This window comes from Diadema setosum, chromosome 3, assembly GCF_964275005.1.
Source record: "Diadema setosum chromosome 3, eeDiaSeto1, whole genome shotgun sequence".
In the NCBI taxonomy this organism is placed as follows: domain Eukaryota; kingdom Metazoa; phylum Echinodermata; class Echinoidea; order Diadematoida; family Diadematidae; genus Diadema; species Diadema setosum.
This window is the reverse complement of record NC_092687.1, coordinates 22,299,854-22,320,232: the sequence shown is the minus strand read 5'-3', so window position 1 is coordinate 22,320,232 and position 20,379 is coordinate 22,299,854. Positions and strand designations below refer to the sequence as shown.

The 20,379-nt window shown below is 37.0% G+C and overlaps 1 protein-coding gene across 2 annotated transcripts in view; it reads left to right on the top strand.

The window, feature by feature from the left end:
- Positions 1-20,379, top strand: part of LOC140226556 (epidermal growth factor receptor kinase substrate 8-like) — an 85,144-nt gene that overhangs the window by 9,624 nt on the left and 55,141 nt on the right. For both annotated transcript variants that reach the window (XM_072307008.1, XM_072307009.1), the window contains exon 2: positions 14,844-14,896. The gene's annotated coding sequence lies outside the window, so the exon portion shown is untranslated. The remainder of the gene's footprint in view (positions 1-14,843; positions 14,897-20,379) is intronic.

Sequence of the window (20,379 nt, the reverse complement as noted above, 5' to 3'; positions counted from 1 at the left end):
ATATCTTTAAAACCTAATTAGTGATATGAGTTACTATATGTGAATGAGTATCATGCACCTCCATCCTACCTCACAGCAACATTACATCCACAGACTCTTATGAAAACTATGAGAAAAAACACTACAAATGTCGGTAACTCACGTTACATAATTTGGACATGCAAAAATTTGGCATGTCTTATATTCAAAAGTTTCCTCAAACAAGAAACAGAGAGACTTTAAAGTCTATTGTGTCAAAGTCATGGACTAACAACATACATCACCGAGTATGGTAAAAATTCAAATTGTCTTACATTCTCCAGGTATCGTCATGTGAAGCGGTAACTCACGTTACGGTAACTCGCGTTACAGTTTGTCCACATGATCACAAGATGATTTTTTGTCTTAATAATCCGAAGAAAACTTACCAAGACAACTTTTTTTCACAAACAAACTCCATGAATAAAGAAACTAAATTGATTTGAACATTGATCTGATAGTAATTAATCCCATTTATTCATGAGATTACCAAAGGCAGGAAACTTTACATTTAGAATACCAACTTGAAGATAAATTTCATTTTTAATTGAGTCGTTTTCCAAGCTCTCATTTGTACTGAGACTAAAATTTTGTTCAACAAAATGATATGAAACAGAGTCTATTTCATTAAATTACACTCTTTTCCAGTTAACAAATACATCAGAAATTGAGGATTTAATTGAGAATTTGATTTGATTGTTTTTTTATTTTACTAGATTTAAATGGATTTCAGGCTATCTAGATAAAACAAGTCATCCATAAACTATTCCATTTAATACACCGAGTCACGAGACTAGAGACCTGTACATTTAAGTAGTCTGTGGAGAGTTTAAAGGTTCAGAAATGAAATATTTCAATAAATCTTTTAACTTTTAAACAATGCAATTCATATTCCAATTATTTGATAATTGTTTGAATTACTCAATAATCAACTGTTTGTGTGTTTGATTTGTTTACAAATTCTTATACGAAACTGGTACAGAAATTAGACTTGAATTACAGAAACTGCAGATAAATTTTAGTTATCTGCTACCAGTATTGATCAGTTTAATAAAACATGTTCATAAATGTTTTAGCCTTAAAAAACAATGGCTTTGGTCTGTGAAATGTCAAGTAGCCATTATTTAAATTGTAAATACATGTAAAAAGTATATACCAGTATTTTCTAGAGTAATCAAGCAGACTGAAGCAGTAAATCCCAGTGAAAAACATGAATAGTAAATATTTTGTGATCAGGAGGCTAACTATTAATATCACAAAATGTTCATAGTTTGCTTTAAGGTACATGACTGTCCAGCTCTTAAAGAAAATGTCTGATAATGAGGTTCACATTCAACAAGTTTTTGGTATTAGATCAGCATGTAAAGTAAATTATAGTAAACATGGAAAAGTTTCATTGTAGGATTTTGCAACAATATAGCTGAAACCTCAGAGTAGAATAGTATAAAACACATAAGCTTGTCAAATTCACAATGTTCAGTTATCAAAAATCTCAGAAAAAACAGCAGGAAGCGAGCTCCAATCTTAAAATTGTTCATACATGTAAATGTTTCAGTCTCATAAACAATGGCTTTGGTCTATTCAGGTAGGTATAAACTATGAAATGTCAAATAGTAATCACTGGAATTACAAAAACAAGAACTTTTCAAGAGTTATCATGCAGTGATTATCCCAATCAGGAGGCTATTAATAGTCATCACAAAATTTTGATAATTTGCTGGAACAAGGTCCATGCAGCTTTAGAAGAAATGTCTTTTAACAATTAAAACCCTTTTGTAACAGATCAGTATACATGCACTGTAATATTAAATAGTAAATATGGAACAGTTTCTTTCAGAAGTTAACATGTGATGAACATGTGTAATTAATACATTGTACATGTAGACCAGTTGGTTTGCTGATAGAGAGAGACCAAGACAATAACAATATACTGGAAATAGAATCTTAATACAAGAGTTCAGTAATCATGTACTCATTGGTTACTTACAATCACAACCTTCATATAATTTCTTGGTATTAAAGAAAAATCATGTCGGTAACTCACGTTACATTGTGATAACTCACGTTACATGGTAACTCACGTTACAATTTTAAGACCTCTGTTATGAGAATTTGAAGCAAAGACTATAAGTCCCATCATATTTCTTGGATGTGTGCTGCATAGTTATTTGATAATCCAAAGTACCATGTCTCAGTTGGGCATAGTAAAATTGCTAGGTTAAAAAGTTCATGTTTCGGTAACTCACGTTACAACAGCTTCTGGAGCTATGTAAGAGCACGCTGGTGTCCGAAGTACATATCTTATATCAAGGTCTCCACTTTATCTTCTGCTAGATTAATATATTTTTGATTTGTAAAACCAAACAAAGTTTGATTTGAGCCTCAAATATGAAAAATAATCACAAAGAGCAACAAAAATGCATTTTTAGGGATTTTTAGGTCAAAAAATGCTTTCTGGCTTCAAAAGGTATAAAAATGCACAAAAGGGAACTTTTCTTAAAGGTAAAGTTGGTTTCACACACTTCAAACTATGGCTAACAAAGTAAGATTATCAGTTGTCCTGAAATATGCGGGTAAAATTTCGGTGGTCATGTCGCACAACTCACGGAAATGCCCACATAACTCAACAGCTCCATGTATAGATTTATGGAATTTATTGTTGTTCTTGAGCAGAGAAACAATACTTTGAAAAACCTGAACATATTACACTGAAAAAGGATGATGACATAGGAGGCTCACATAATTCAAAAATGCAGCAGTGTAATTTCCATTACAATAGTGAATACCACTTGCTTGTGAGTTCACCTGTGTATAATCTTTGCATGCCTTCTTCTTTTGTTCTGCTTCCTTGAGCTCCAACTCGTGCATTATTATGGTGACCCTGCCATGTCATCATCCTTGTTCATGGCAATTTGTTATAGATTTCGAAAATATTCTTATTCTTTATCCTGATTATTATGAATTATGAAATTCTATCCTCAGTATAACTAAATTATAGTTGTTCAAATGTAAAAATCTGAAAATCATGCAGAGGTCTCCTTTAATATTGGAAATCTTCAGTGAAACTGACATGTCAGTCTTGCATGCGATAAGGAGCTTTAGCAGTTTTGGAATTGAAATAGAATGATCTAGTGTATACTTAGTAGGGTGGAATATTTAGAAATTTTCAATGAAAAAGTAGGAAAATAAGTTGGTTGTTCATCTAATTTCATTTAAAAACTAACAAAAGCAATTTATCATTATTACTATTATTATTTATTTGGCCTTTGCAAGACAATATAAGTGAATAATCAAACAACAGATAAACAAACAAACCAAATGTAATACAAGGGTACAAGATGTCAGGCTTTCCCTGATGCGCTTCCAAAGGTTGCTGGGTTGGAAAAAAGTGCTCAATCAAAATCACTATGGCCCTTGGGTCTTTCCAACCAACTTAAGGAAGCACATTTGTTGCATGATTTTCTCTTTCACTAATCAAATTATTTGAAATTCTAATCCTAAATGCAACAACTAGGCAGGAGGAGGGTGTAGAAATTAGATATACCCTCGTTACTAACTGTTCATGACAATACTTTGAGCTATTTTCAAAATATGGGGGAAAAATTATGACATTGTATAACATTTTCACTTGACCTTTGATCCCATGGCCAAATTTTCCCTACAGAATCATTGTGTAGTAAGGTATACCTAGCATGCTTAAGTTTTTGCATTGAATAATCTCCAAAGCATGGAGAATAAGTGTGAGTTCAGCATTAAATAGGATTTTTAGCATTTCAACCTGACCTTGAACCCATGACCTCAAACTTCCCTTAGAGAATCTGCTTTTGGTAGTACATTTATGCACTTAAGTTTCAAGAAAATGTCTTCAGGTTTGTATAGATGTGGGGGAATTACTGAAATTTCAGCGGGATTTCATTCAAACCCCTCTCCCCAGATGATCAACACAAAAGTATCAGCCAAAATGAGTGGGGTGAAGAGTGAACCATATAAGATTTTGATGATAGGGATAAGCAAGGTGGTGATATTAGTTGAAACATAATGTTCACTTGAAGTGATTTTAAGATAATGAAAAGAAAAATACTTTAATACAGCTGTAGCTGGCATAATACGTGTATGTGTGCATTTGTCTGAGTGTGTTAACTCCCCACACCTCTATGTGATATATTTTGGGATTCTGTTTTTCAAAGAAGTCACAAGGAAATGCCAAGCATGTAAACAATATGTACAGTGTATTATGGGTTTCTAGCTTGGCAACATTCCAGAATGACAGATAATGCTAGGGCAAAGTATTGCCCAGGTGCTCTTTTTGTTTGGTTGGTTGGTTTATTTTTACGTCCACTTTAGTTTTAGTTTGAAAGCTACATTTAGCACATGTATACAAGAGGGACTATCTATGATTATTTAGATAATGGACTTGGTTCATATTGAAACCATTTATTCTTGTAAAACCCTGTCAGTGGAATATTAGTTTCAGTTTTAAATTGCTTTTAGTTGTTTGAATTGTGCATTTTACAAGTTCTGTGCACATCACAGGCAGGTGTCATTTGAAATGTTTTGTGTTTGTTTGTTTTTGAAAATTGCCAACAGGTTGTAGAACAGACAAACTGGTTAATGATGTTCCGCGTGATGTGTGATATCCCACTGAGTCTCTAAAGGCATTTATGTTTTCAAACTCATTTCGTGCATGGGAGGTCACTTGTGAATCAATGTTACCGCTAATCAGTAAGGTGATAATGGAGAGAACAACTCAACAATTCAAAGCTTCTCTTCCTCTCAAAAGACATGCACCTTTTTCCATGCTCCATTGATTTCTCTGCCAGACAATAAAACAGCACTATAAGTATCGAGTTTTCAAGACTTTGTGGCAGTGCCAGAATCAATAGAGTCTATTCATTAGATGGTGTTCCAGTCGGTTCTCTATTTCTTCACCCTGTCTCTGTGAAATGGTAAACATGCCATGGATGCATTGAGGCCAAGTACCTGCGGAGAAGGGTTCAACAGTTACAAGCTGGATCTTAATTTCTTTTTCCACTGAGAATCTGTTTGCACATTTCATTAAGTTTAGTTTGTCCAGGGACTGTGATCTACTGAAGGCATTTGAGCAGGCACTAGTCTTAAAAGAACCTACCAGACTAAAGCAACAAGTGATGATGATGAGAATTTCCAGACAATAAAAGGCATCATAAACAAATGTATAGATATGCAATTTACAGACAATTCATGCATGAACAACTAAGATCTTTTTATTTACCTGCTCAGCTCTGCTGTCCCTGCAATAGCTGGTCCACCAGCGACTTCAATAACATTTACAAGATACATAACAAAGAAAATCGCATACACTTTAATCAAGCACTATTATTGATGTTCATTGAGTAGCCTTTGTTTAGTATGTTTCAGATAGCTACAATAAACATTTGAATGGTGTTTAAACCATGATGTACTCAAATAAATACAATCAACAATTACAGGCTTGATTATGTAGTGGGAGGCCATTTGACTACCGTGTACACATAAATTAGGAGATTCCTCCCTTTTTAGTTCAATACTAAGGTTGTCTGAAGACCTGCAGATTTGGGTCATATTTATTGTTGCGTATATGAAAGAGTCTACATATAAAACATTTCTTTTTAATGGTAAAAACAGAGTATTTGTAGTGCTGTAGCAGAAGATTTAACTTTTCAATGTGTATTAGAGGTTGTGGAACAAAGTGGCCATGTGTTGTAGTTAACTTATCTGTGAAAACTTTTAGCTTTTGAATTCATAGCAGCTGCAGTTAATGGTTAAGTCAAATCTTAGACATAAAAGGAAAGTATTTCTTTAGAAAAGACTGAAAATTTAGAGCTATTTCATTTTGATCTCTTATCTGGGAGTCAGGCATATTTACTGTTGGCATCCTGATCAATGCACTACCACAAATGGTAACTAACTGTGCCTACATTGTACATGTAAAATATGTGGAAATACAGTGTGACGTACAAACACTCACAGGTTCACAAATGACATTGCCTTCTATTTCTTTTCCTGATGCAACCATGTGAGGTAAAGATATCATAAAATATATGTGGAACAGAGCTTTGTTATACCGGTACTTTCACCAGTCATGTGTCAGAGTTTCCATGGCAATCTGTGTACACAAAGTTGTTTTGTTTGTTTGTTTTTTTGGAAAAAAAATATTTCCACAAGACTTGTTTTGCTGTATTTTGCACATTTTTCATTGTGTGTGTGTGTGTGTGTGTGTGTGTGTGTCCCTCTCTCTCTCTCAAAAAAAAAAAAGAAAAAAAATATATATATCATACATATAGATGTGAATAACCCTTCTGTGATTGGACTGTAAATTATTTTGTTCAGGGATTGCGAAGACAAGATATTGCACCTGAAAAACGCCATGTCCATGGCATCATGATCGTGAAGCTTTTCATTGCCCGACAGCGCATTTGGCAAAGCACTTTCTTTGGCAATATTCAGTTATGAAGAGCAGCATTCTCAAAATGTCTTCTTTGTTGGTTCAAACACATGACTGCTCTGATTTCGGCAGCCAAGTTTTGAACCAACTTGCCACATCACATGATTGTAGGGAGAAAATTATAATGTTTTTACCATCCGTCCAAACCTTGAATTAAAGAACATTATGGTTTACGACATAGGAATCTATAGATAAATGTTGTCTGACTTAAAAAAAAAAAAAAAAAAAAAAAAACCACTGCGAGTATTCCAAGTATAATCTATTTGCATAAAGTTTTAAAAAATAATGGAGGAAAGTTAGGAATGAGGAACAAAAAACATTCCTGCATGATGTGTAATGAACCAGTTTGTGGTCAGGCATGTGGGAGTGCCATGGTCTATTATTAAGTAGAAGCCTCAGGACAGATTTCATGGTGTAGGAATTAAAATAGAGAGAAGGGGAGAGACAGAGAACATGGCTGGACAGAGAACTGACCGATGAAAGTAATACATATATTAACACTATCTTTGTGATGTTTTCCAGCAGAGCCTCATGCAGTGTATAAAGTTCATTGATGAAGCAAGCTGATTACAGAAGAATATCTAGTCTGGGTCCTAAGAGCCAAGCACTGATGGGTGACGGAGCAACCGAACATCTCGGTGCTTTAGTGGAGAAGAAAGGGAAATGATTAGAAGAAAGTAGGGATCAATAAATTCCTGTGAGTAAGCTGCTGTGGTGCAATCCTAGTCAAATCAAAAACCTCATGATGGTATACATACCCAGTGCTACAGTTAATGTGGACGTTACCAAGGACAGGGCTCAATTGTCTGCTTTAAGGACCACAGGAAACTTAACACGTCTGTTAAGGCATGCTCAGTGGATCGGATTAGATGAGTTCTTAGCCTTAGACTGTGGCATTTTTTTAAAGTGAGTTCATTATTTGAATGACTTTGATGAAGCATTTCATTTCATTTCATTTCATTTCTTTATTGTCCAAATTATGTTGTGTTTCCAATAGAAGTCTGGTTAATATGATGAGATGATGTGGTAGTGAGTATTACATCAATATTAACAATAATATCTACTGTATGTGTCAAGACAAACAATTCCTCTAATTTCAGTTCCATCATTTTTAGATTTTTCTGCTCTGATTGACTTGTGTATTCTAAACATTAAGGCAAGATTCTTTATGTCTTCTTTTTCTCTCAAAAATCATTTGCTTACTAAGTTTAGCAGTCTGGATAAGTTGCACTCCTCAAACAATATTCAACCTACAGATCAAAATAGTATTTGAATTTTCATGACCTTTTTATGTACACATATAATCTTCATAGTCTATTGCTTTAACTCTCTGTCAGGATTAGACATTGTAGTCATGTTAACCTGGAGGCAAAACTTGCAGAAATTAGGCCATTTGTGTCAGCAGATCTTGTCAGAAGATATAAAAATGTTGATGGTCTTTATTGGGTGATTTTATGCATTATTCTCTGCTATGGTGTCTTTCTCAAAATATTCTGTTATTATTGTAATGCAGAGTACTGTATGGTATGATATGACATCTTGCAAGCATGATACCCTTGTCCTCTACCAGTCATTCAACTCTCTCAGACTGCCACCTCAAATACTATGGACATTTGTGTTCAGCAGCTTTTATACCAGGAGCAGTGACAAGTGTTCATGAGATTAAACATGCACAAGTGTGACACCCTCCCCCCCCCCCAAAAAAAAAAGGAGCTACAATATGTACTCAGGATATGATCATTGATGGTTCATATTTGTTTTAGTTTAGCATGAAACAGACCAAGCTAATTCTTAGAGTGATAGATTAAAAAAAAAGATTTTTTTTCCCCCCCGGATATTCATTTCTTCCTGTGCTCAGTGGATACTGTACTATGCCATACATTTAGTGAGTCAATATTTTTATGGATCAGGACTTAAAAGAAAACTGTACTGACATTTTCTAATTGTCTGATAATTCTAATCTACATTTTTTGATGCCTACTACTGGAAAGAGAGGATTGTAAAACCCAGGATAAGCCTGTAATGATTTTTTGAAAAAAATGAAAACGAGCAAGCCATGGAACGATCCACACAATTTGGCCTACGTCACAGGTGCTCTTGGTGCACAACTCCGACATTAGCAAGACGAACTACATAATGCCAATTTACTGATGAAATCTCACACGAAGTACTGCAAAAGCTGTTATTTAGTATAATTGCAATATGGAGCTATAATAAATATGTTAAACAATATCTATTAATCTTTAAAAGCAATCTCTTCAACAGCTTTTTATTTAGATAAAACTTGTGGGGAAATTCCAGATATGCAAAATGAAATTGGCATCATTATCCGAACGTGCTGCCCATAGAAGACTGTGTGTAAGTAACGTTACGCATTGATGATCATGATCGAGCGATGGTTCGCCAGTTCAAACTATCTAACGTAGATGATGAGGGCTGAGTGAATCTAAATCCAGATGTAGCTATAGACTCTCTTCAACGGCACGCACGATTTACGCTTAGTAAGATGAAAACGGTACCCAGTACACATAGACTCTGAAATACTAGAACTAGGACTAGGACTACTGAGCAGTCAAGGAGTAAGGTTCTACGTGGCAGTCCAAGTTTTGATGAGTAGGCCCTACACTCACTCACTGTCGACATTGCAGCTGTAGGCCCTATGTGCGCAGCGCTAATACGGCACAGCGTAACATTACAGATGCTGCTGCCAGAACTTGAAGAAAGTCCAGACGAAAGTCCAGACTCCAGATCTAGATCTGGACCCTTGTCCTGCAGGCACTGTTGTTCCTGTGCTGGATTTTTCAGGTAAGGTATCTGCTTTATGGATTTCCGATGTTTTGTAGTCGAGAAAAATCTCATAGTGGTGTTATTTACACCAAGGACTAATGTTAGATCTAACAGTTTGTTTCAGTAGGCCTACTAGGACCCATATCTCGGAAGAGTGGCCTGACCACGTAGATTCTAACACAGTGTCGCCGCTTCGCGATCCCAGCGCTGGTGTAGATATAGTGCTAGCGTACTTCCGTATCCATGTAGATATCTCAAAATTCACCTTGCCAATGGCACCAAACTCACAGGAAATACTTTATGATTCATATCCAACAGTTCACGTTAATTGAAACAAATCACATGTCGGGAAGCGTAAGTGTAGATGTCGACTTTCCTGTCGGCGTCGCTAAAAATAATCTGATCTACGACTAACACGAGTGATTGCGGCCAGGCCCTACCTACCTGCTGCGCACGCACAGACTGAAGTTAGCCATTTAATATCATGAGACAAATCTTTCAAGTAATCGGGGGCAATAAATAAATTTACAAATTATTTGTGGTAAGTTGAATGAAAAATGTAGTTCCTATATCACACAAGTCGCAAAAATCATTACACTTTTGAATTTAGTTCTCGTGTAAATTCCCCATTCGCACAGTACCAGTCGGCTAACTTCAGTTCTAGATTGTGCATCTTGCGTTCGCCAAGATCTCTCGCGAAGAGTGAGTTTTTTTTGAGTGACGACTTGAAAGTCGACATCAATATATCGTTCAAATATAAGAGAATACTTTGAAATATGCTATGAAGTATATCCTGTAATTTTAGTGCGATTTGGTTTAGTGAAATTTGAGATATCTACATGGATAGAACAGTACACAAGTGCCGCCTGCTAGCTAAATTAGGCCCAAGCGTCGTCTGCTACTCGATACGAATTAACGCACGCGTATGCGAGCCCATGTAATCAGTAATAGTGAGAGCACCTGTGACATCATAACATCCGGGCTCGTCAGCTCATTAGCATAATTCTCACCGAAAAAGTTCTATTTTTTAACATTAAATTACGGACTTAATCGTTATGAAATTTTGATTCTGTTTGCACCACTGGGTCTTTTAGAATTAAAAGAACAACATATAAGAAATTAAAAAACCGGTAAAATGCCCTTTTAAGACAATAAGCCAGTTCGTAATTAGCTCATGTACACTTTGGTACAAATGACCTTTCTTTTTTATCAGTTGGTTAGGCACTTCACTCGTTTTTAAAGTGGCATAATGCATAAGCTTGCCCGACGTAACAATTTATGGAATTCATGTTCAAACAAAGAATGAACTTGCGTTGAGATCAGGTGATCAGAATACTCCATCAGTTGTAAATTTAGCAGGCTTCCATTTCATTGTTTTGTATTGAATGCAATAACAGCCTCTTTCCTTTTATATTATGAAATACCATTCTTGCTGTCAGGTGGATGTGCTGGCAAGCACCATTTAGATAAGGATCACATGAATAATCATTGCATCACAGATGCTTATCTCAATTAATTTACAAACCAAAATGCCTGTTGGTACAAGTGACCTTTTTCTGCTCATGCGCAAAGTGGAATTACGAACTGGTCTACATCATGAGTGGTTAAATTCATGATAGAAGAGCACAGTAATGAACAGAAAAATGTATATGTGCACATCGTATTTTGTATGGTCGGGAACAGAGGTGATATTTTCATGCATTGTCTAAAGTCGTGAATAGCACCCTACTCGCAAAATTTGTGAAGTAAAACTTCAAAATACATGCTGTTTCCAGTAATATTTCTCTACTGTCGGACTATGCACTCTCCTTATAGAAAAGTAAGCACAATGTTGGACTGTTTGTTAAATTTTAGCTGAGTAGGGTTGTGACATTTATTTTGCATAGAATTGATATAACGATAGCATCTCTTTGTTGAGATGTAGAGCAAGTTATAACTACTTCCTGGTCTCTATGTGTGTTCCCTTTCATGTTTGTCAGAAGGAAATACAGTTAATACATTGGGAATGGTGCCATTGTTCACTGTGTATTTTCAATTGTGCTAAATGTGAAAAAAAAAAAAACTCAAACCTGGTAAAATTCTGATAAGAGATCCATAATGATAGTTGATGATATACCTTTGTGGGAAGAATAGGGGAGAATGTGATATGTACATCAATGTGTGATGATAAATATGGACAGAATACCACACTCATGTCATTTCTAAATGACTGGTCTTTTAGAGTGGTAGAAACATAAAGCAGTTCATTTATGGTAGACACATTAAAGATGTAATTCATGGCATAATACAAATTTCATACTTCACTGAACTGTTGCAAAAGTTGCAACATACAAATTTTATCAGAAATAAAAGGTTATGTAAAAATAATTCCTCATCTACAAAATTATTATTGCAAGGTGTCCTTTTAATAATACTATTGGAAAAAGATAAAATGATGCTGTTGCTGTGTAGAAACACCCTCCCCCCCCCCCCAATCCCGCACACACACACATATGGGAGAAGACCCAGTATATTCAAATTGGAATAAATTTCCTTGGTAACTTGCAGTGTGAGATTGGCCATTAGTGAGATCAGACATAGGCCCGAAAGGGATGTGTGATCATGTTTAGTCCAATGGCCAAAGAAGTGGTTGTGGTGGTCAACACCTCAATTTCTGATATGTCTGAACAGAAAAATGCAATATTTAGTGATAATTATATTACAGGACATTGCAAATGTGTTTGTGTAGCCCTATACAAAAATTTATATTTGTCTGTTTGTAATCCCACCCTGTTTGCCAGACTACAGAAAGAAAAATAAAGTGTATGCACTTGTGGTGTATCTGAAGTAGGGGGTCATGGTAAGGTCAATGCACATATTATGCCCTTCTGGCATTCAAAAAGCTCTTATCTCCTTGAGATGTGAAAATTGGAGTTCATCTCAGAGCTCAAAAAGAGTAAGAATAAGAATATATATAAAAGAAAAAGTATGAATGAAGTTCAACAAGTGAGGATCCAACCGCTGACCCAACCACAGATTTTTTTTTCTTTGCCCGTGTCTGAATGTCCTCGACCATTTGAAAGAGGCGTGTGTTTTTGACACTGTTGGGAATATAAAACAACGTTGATGATTTTCATGGTAAGGGGGAGAGGGAATAGATGTCTGGGTGTAAAACCACAACTCCTTCCAAACACTGAGTGTGTCTAGGACCCCGTTTACAGTGCGGGGCTGGGCCGAGCCGCGGCCGAGCCCAGCCTCAATTGCGAGGCCGGGCCCCGCAATTTTGTCTGTTTACACTGCCGGGCTCGGCCGCGCTTTTGATTCAAACCTTTCAATGTTTTGTCGTATAGGTGGCGCTCTGCTTGTAAACAAATGCAATTTGGTATTGTCTGGTTTTCAGACCCTTTGCCAAATGCATTCCGTGGCGACGAAGTCGCCGTTCGGCAATGGCCTTTGCTGGAGGAAAGAATCCTTTGCAGAACAAAACCACCTTAAACTATACTAGTTTTCGACGTTGAGGGGGTTAATATCCTGAATAGCGAAAGATACAGGCAGAGGGTTTGGAAGCCAGACTAAAATTGGCCGCGCAATTGGCCGCGCATTTGGCCCAGTTTGCGTTTACACCAAGAAAAGGCCGGGCTCGGCCGCGGCTTGGCCGCGGCCGAGACCACCTCCAGAGCGAGGCCAAATGCGAGGCCAATTTTGGCCTCGCATTGGCCTTTTGCGCATTTACACTGAAGCGGGGCTGGGCACGGCCGCGGCCGAGCCGCGGCCGAGTCTCGCACTGTAAACGGGGTCTAGCAAAACTCCTCCCAAAAATGCACAACTGTACTTTTCCCTCAGTATTCCCCAATGGAGAGATGCAGCTCTGATTGGTGGTGTGGCTTCACACAATATCTGGCCTATAGTATTTTGGTCAATTTTGAAAATGCAGTTTGTCTGCTTTTATGGCATCTATGCAGGAGACTATTGTACTGACGAAACATTGTAAAAGTTGAGTTCATATGGGGAGCAGTATTGCATATTTCTAAGTTACATTCACTATGAATGCATTTGGGACCTGTTGCTTAGCAGTATTGTGCAAGCACAGTATACAGCAATTGTATTCAGGTTTTAATGCACTAAAGACCTTACATTCTGTGGCTGTATCTATTCTTGCCAAATCTTGTGTAAGACTCACAAACAGGCAAAGGTTGGGGTAGGTCAAATTCCCACACCAGAAGTGCATTTTATAGATTACACAGACCCCATCAGTTCTTAGCTCCAGCTGCACAAAGTATTAAAGCATTTTTGGCTTTGTATGCATACCCTACGTGATGAACACTTATGGTTGTGCCAAAGTTCATAATTTTCTGGAATGTCTTCTTACCCTGCCACAATTGATTGAAGCACTAGTTAAAGGTACTGTTTACCATTGGAAGCATTGATTTAAAAAAATGTGTGAGTTATCATATTTGATGCATACGTGCATGTCAGTTGTATTACAAAATATCCTACCATATAAAAATTTTGCAATAAAGTCCAAATTTATGGAGATATCACCATTTTTCTCAATAAACCATAATTCTAGACAGTTTAATCGAGAAACAGTGTTCACTAATTTTCATATTTTGTATATTTTATATTCAACAATAATTTACATTTTTTAAGCTCATTAATATTTCTGTGCATTTATTGTTTCTATCCCTAATTCACATTTTAAAACTATTTTGAAGCATTAAATCTTGGTTTTTTTATTCATCTGCAAATGGTAAATAATGCCTTTAAGGTACTCCAGTAATCATAATCCCTACTTTAATCTGCAGAGATGTGCAGAGATGTCTATTAGACCATAGCAAACAAAGATAGCATTTTTGAAACCCCTTGTTGCAGAACTTATAATCTCTGTGCAAAGCCATTGGAATCCTTAATGGCCCCTTCACATTATACAGTGTGTTGAGACACTCCATAGGATTGTAGTAAGGAGGTTCAAGAGATGGAGTTACAACTGCTGTAATTATTGAGACAGTATTGTAAATTTTACTGTGGATGCACAAAGTCAAAAGAATCCCACAGGTACATTTGTACCTACAAATATGTGTCTGGTTGCCTTATGTCTGGTTGCCTTATGTCTGGTTTCCTTTATGCATTCAAATTAAAAACCTAGAAAACCTGAACCATCTCTAAGCACATCAGATGAACCAGACTGTTCATACATCCGTTTATCATCGTACAGGACTGTTTTGGCACTAGTAGAGTGGAGAGTGTACAGTGTATAGAGGGGGACTAGAGTGGACCGGTCTACTACAGCGTGTAGGTGTTATCAAGTATGCACATTCCAAAGTCCCACCTTTGTAACATATGTCACATTGCACAAGAGTACCAATATTAAGCTGTCAGTTAGCTTTGTCTTATTCCAGTATTAGAACATGCTGTACATGCAGGAGGTAGGTACAAAATTTGATCTGCAGATTCATCCCAAAGACATTATAGCTGGTTGATTCAAAAGTTACATATATTTCAGCCAATTAGGCTGTCTGCATTTGCTTGTAAAAAGATGAGGCGAGATTTAACTTATAAATTATGTTTTTTTAATTTCTTGTTTTGTCTTCTGCAGGTAAAGCCAGACAATCAAGGGAGGTCCAAAGATGAGATTCACTTGAGTTACAGGTTGGTATTTAAGAATCTTCACCGTACGATCTTTCAAACAGTCCCATGGATCACCTCTCTTTTCAATAAAAGAGTGAGCCCTCTATGGTGCACTATCCAGTCTTACCAAAGTTCATGTGATGATGGTGGTGGTTGTCGAAATGAGTGTTCAATGTGAGCCCAAACCATGTTAAAATGTCTGTACCAGTGGGAAGTGACAATAATAAGATTTTTTTATTATTATTATTACTACTCCTTCCAGTTTTCACAGGATGAAATCGTACATCTAAGGAAAATGTTTTACATTACACTTTACTGGAGCTTTAAAGAGAATCCTAAATCAGCAAATAATACCTCTTGTGAAAGCTGAGAATGTACTTAACATGAATATTGTACTTTTGTTGGCCAATTCCAGCGTAAAAAGAAAGAAGAGAGAATGTAAATCCTTATTCTTAATACCCATAAAAGTGCTTTCGTGGCGGATTATTGCCCTCTGATTTGATGACGTCAGGAGTGTCTTGCATACTTTCACAGCAGCCTTTGCATACGTGAATCAGTGGTAATGTCTTTTCGTATCCATGTAAACATTTCAAATTCCATGTGGCCAAATTGCAACAAATTCACACAAAAAAGGGCTTAATGGCTTATTTAAAAACACTCTTATAAATTTGGATCAAATTGGTTACCACAAACTGTTGATATTGATGGTGAATTGCATGTCGTGGCTCTTAAACAACTCACCACTCTTTGTGAGCTTTGTGGCATCACTGCTTGTACAATTTAAAATCAGTAGGAAAAAAAAAATCTGAATAAGAAATAAACATATTGATACTCACTGTCAGAAGCAGAAGCATGGGAAAATACTATAAAAGCAAATGACAACAAGATTAATGCTATATATAGCAATTTCCAGTGTTATTAAGGTAAAGTCACAACATGTCTTCATTTCTGGATGTGAACTATTCATCATTATCATCATCACCATCATGCAGCTGTTGCGGCCCGGCCGTGTACATGAAACTATGCAGCAGTGACTACAACTGCAGCAATGGTATCAGCAACGGTGTCTTGGGCATTTACATTTGCTTCAGGGTCAAAATCACCTATAAATAACCATTATGACTGTTTCAATTCATTGATCATGACTCGGTATTGTCTCCTCCTTTCTCCTCTTTGTTGGTTTCCACTTAAAAACTCAGATCAAGAGTGGTGTCTTCCATTTTCAGAAATAGTTTTGGGACTGAACTACACTGTGCAAACTGTACAGGAAGCAAAGCACCCATCCACTGATCATTGGAACACATGGCTTGGTGGCAAAAAGCATAAGGTACTTGTGATGTCATCAAAATCAAACCAATATCTGGGTGAAAGTTGGTCATTCAACAGCTCACTTTTTGATGAGTAGTATTCATAATTTCTTACTCAGGGTCACAATTAGCAGCAAAAAGTGGGGATATCTGCATTAGGTATGAACTTTGCTTGCTATGTAAACATAGCAAATTTGACAGAAATGAAAATTCCCTGCACTAGTTGACATTTTGAATAGACATGAAAACATTGTGCCTTTGGACCTTCTTGATGGTTTGCCTACTACTGTGCTGTTATTTTTGTGAGGGTTTCATTTTTGCTAATTTTGTGAACCAGTGTTCTGTTATGAATTTAACAACACAGAAAAATATTGCCACACACTATGGTATTAGTACATTTTTTCGAGCCTACCGGAGGTGAGGGGAGACTAAGGGATCGCCTGTGTCGTCTGTCCGTCCGTCCTCCGTCCGTCCCTCCGTCCGTCGTCTGTCCGTAACGCTACAAAAACTTCAATAACTCTTTACTCTGGGCTTCAATTGCAATCAAACTTCGAGGGAAGAGGGGTCATACAAAGTTTCACATTTTACCATATATGAAGGTCACCTCAAGGTCAAAGCTCACAGGCAGGGGTCAATGAACTTTAGGGCCCAAAGTTAAGTTTTAATGGCGCATTTCTATTAAGGGTCATAACTTTTGATCCATAACTCCATTTGTGACTAAACCTGGATGGTAGATGTCCCTTGGGGAGTGGATGGTCACCACAAGGTCAATGGTCACAAGCATGGGTCAACGAACTTTTAGAGCCCAATGTTAAAGGTAGGGGATACCTTTTACAGAACTCCCAAAATGCAGCAGAACATTAAATATGAACCTCAGGGGACTTGTTTAGGCCACTGCTTAGAAATTTGGAAGTCAACAGTTATCTACAATTTGAATAATGCACAAAACTCAACTACTCAGTAGTGCTGTGTGTCAGCCACACTTAAGCCTTTTTGTTGCAGTCTTCTGTATCTTTTATCCATAAACACAAATCTAAAAGTATAAGAGCTGATGTAATAACATATAGAGTGTGTGGCAAGAATGTATATAGAAATGTTTGTAAGTTTTTATTCACAAAATATACATGATGGGCACACATGCAGTGCATGGGTCTGCAAAGGTAGCCTAGTAATGTACTGGAATTTACGGTGAGCCCCGAAAAAAATTCAATTCAAAATTTAACGGTCAATAAAAATGTACTAAATGTTACCTCCCACTTTCAGTACTTTATGGGAGTTTCTAAAATGATACTCTCTTCAACATACCACTGTGTTTATACAACTCTTCATTTAAGGCATGCAAATGGGATTCCCTACCTTTAAGTTTTTATGGCGCGTTTCTATTATGGGTCATAACTTTTGATCCATAGGTCCGTTTGTGACCAAACTTGGATGGTAGATGTCCCTTGGGGAGTGGATGGTCACCACAAGGTCAATGGTCACAAGCATGGGTCAACGAACTTTAAGAGCCCAATGTTAAGTTTTTATGGCACGTTTCTTTTTTGCCATAAATTTTTACCCTTTTATATCTCTTTTTATCTGTTATACAGTGTATCTCTTTTTATGCCTCCGCCACGAAGTGGTGCCGGAGGCATTATGTTTTTGGGTTGTCCGTCCGTCTGTACGGACGTACGTCCGTACGTACGTCCGTACATCCGTACGTCCGTACGTCCGTCCGCTTTCGTTTACGCGATAACTTGAGTAATATTTACTGGAATTTAACCAAACTTGGTCCAAGTATGAAGTATGATGGGGCAATTATTTGATTAGATTTTGGGTGAAATCGGCTAAAGGTCAAAGGTCAAAGGTCAAGGTGAAATCATGAAATTGTATCCGTTTACGCGATAACTCAAGACTGGATGGAGCAAATTTCACCAAACTTTATTGGAGGATGATGTATGATGGGACAATTACTTGATTAGTTTTTCAGTGAAATCGGATAGAGGTCAAAGGTCAAAGATCAAGGTCAAATCCTAAAATTTATCTGTTTACGTGATAACTCAAAACTGGATGAAGCAGCTTTCACCAAACTTGGTCCAAGGATGATGTATGATGGGACAATTAGTTGAGTAGATTTTAGTGACATTGGCAAGAGGTCAAAGGTCAAAAGGTCAAGGTCAAATGCTACAAATGTTGCAATTTCCCCCATATCTATGCAATACCCAAAGGTATTTTCTTGAAACTGGGTGTGGACATGTACTACTGCGTAAAGATTCTCCAGAGAGTTTCATGTCATAAGGTCAAAGGTCAAAAGGTCAAAGGTTAGGTGAAAATGTTGCAATATCACTTTTCTTGCAAATGGTTCAATGTATCTTCGTGGAATTTGATACATATGCATGTACTGTGTGGCAGGGATTATCTAGGGAATGTAGGGGTCATGGGTCAATAGTCAGGGGTCAAAGGTCATGGTCAACTCCTCAAAATTTTACTATTTCCCTCATATACTAGTATATGCAATGCTTGTATTATTAGTTTCAAAACTTAATACATGCATTACCTAATGGAGATTCTCCGGAAAATTTCCAGCCAGAAGGTCAAAGGTTAAGGGTCAAAGGCCAGGTTTCAATGCCCCCCCCCCCCAAAAAAAAAAAAAAAAAAAAAACACACACACACACAAAAAAAATCTATTTTGTACCATCATCACACTCTTTCTTCATACCTTGGAAATTACTCAATGCATAAACTTCCCCAAAATTCCCCAAATATGTGTACCTGCACTCTTAGAAAATTATAGCAAACCCAGTTCAAGACATTTCTGACAAACATGTCATTTCAATATTTTGCCAGTTATGTGAAACTGTCATGGATCACACATTGTGAAGACATTGTACTATACGCCTATTGGGAGAATCATGCATTATGGCGGAGGCATCAGTCGCCATAGCGACATTTCTAGTTTTAATCTGTTATATCTCTTTCTTTTTTTTCTGTTATATCCCATTCACCTACAATTTCTTGTACGCGAATGGGCGAGACACATTATGGCACTTGCCTTGTTTATAGCCTCAGCTTCAAATCGCAAAAACAACATCGAGAAAATGTCTGTAACCTCCTCATTCACGAAGATATCTGTACATGAAAATAACAGCTCTTACAGTACCTTACATCATGTTATGGCCATTTCATAATGTGAACATGATTTTTTGGCTCGTCTGAGCTAAAGGTTCAAATTGACTATTGCAATCAATCATTGTCCATTATCCAGCAATCCATTGCCCTTTGTGTTTCTTCCGTTGTTAGTTTATGCATATTTAAACTCTTATATTTCTACTTCTTCTTGAAAAGCCCATGATGAGGTAACATTCTCTTCCAGGTTTTCTCAGTTTTCTCCAGAGGCTGCCCTGAGTATTGTCAGCTGTTAAAACGGGGTTTCAAAAAGACATGGTCAAATTTTCACCAAACTTGACTGGTTGTGGGAACCAGAATAAAAAAATATGGTCATCTTAAAGAAATTAAAATTAACAAAATCTCTAAAATAAGAAATGATAAAGCATATATGTGCTATGAGTTAATACCAGGTGGTTGTACTTCCAGGATTTTTTATGGCAGATCCAGGGATGACCCCCTTGGGGTTGACTTCAAATTTGGGCCAGTTTCCACATTTTCAGTTTTTGTCTCTGTGTTTTTTGGAAAATGCACTGTCAAATTTTCTACAAACTTGGCAGGTATTACAATATGTCCAGTATAACAAAATAATACAACTGGACATCATGCCCATGTGGGAGTCCCCAAAGATCCCCAAATTTGCTATGTTCTTCTTAGATAATAATGTGCAAGAGTGCATGGAAAGTGAACTCGGATACTTCAGAGATGTCAGGTGACAGTCAGGTTGGTGCTAAACTCACTGGGTCTCTTGTTGGAGGCTCCCAGTAACTCAAGCTGTGAAGAAGACCTCCCATCTTTGTCGATTCTATTCTGTCACCCAGAGAGAATCATGCTTCAAGCTCAGCTTATTAAAAAAAAGGCGTCCACAGTGCTCAAGCATAGCCCGAGTTTTCTCTACTGATGTATGGCCTTTGATAGAAGTGATGAATTTAATGTGCTGTAATATGTGATGCATAATATGCACACATTCCATAAGACATGAGTCTATTCATACTGCATTCCATCTTGTACCAGGTACACTGCCTTTCCTAGTGATTACAAGTCTCCTTTCTT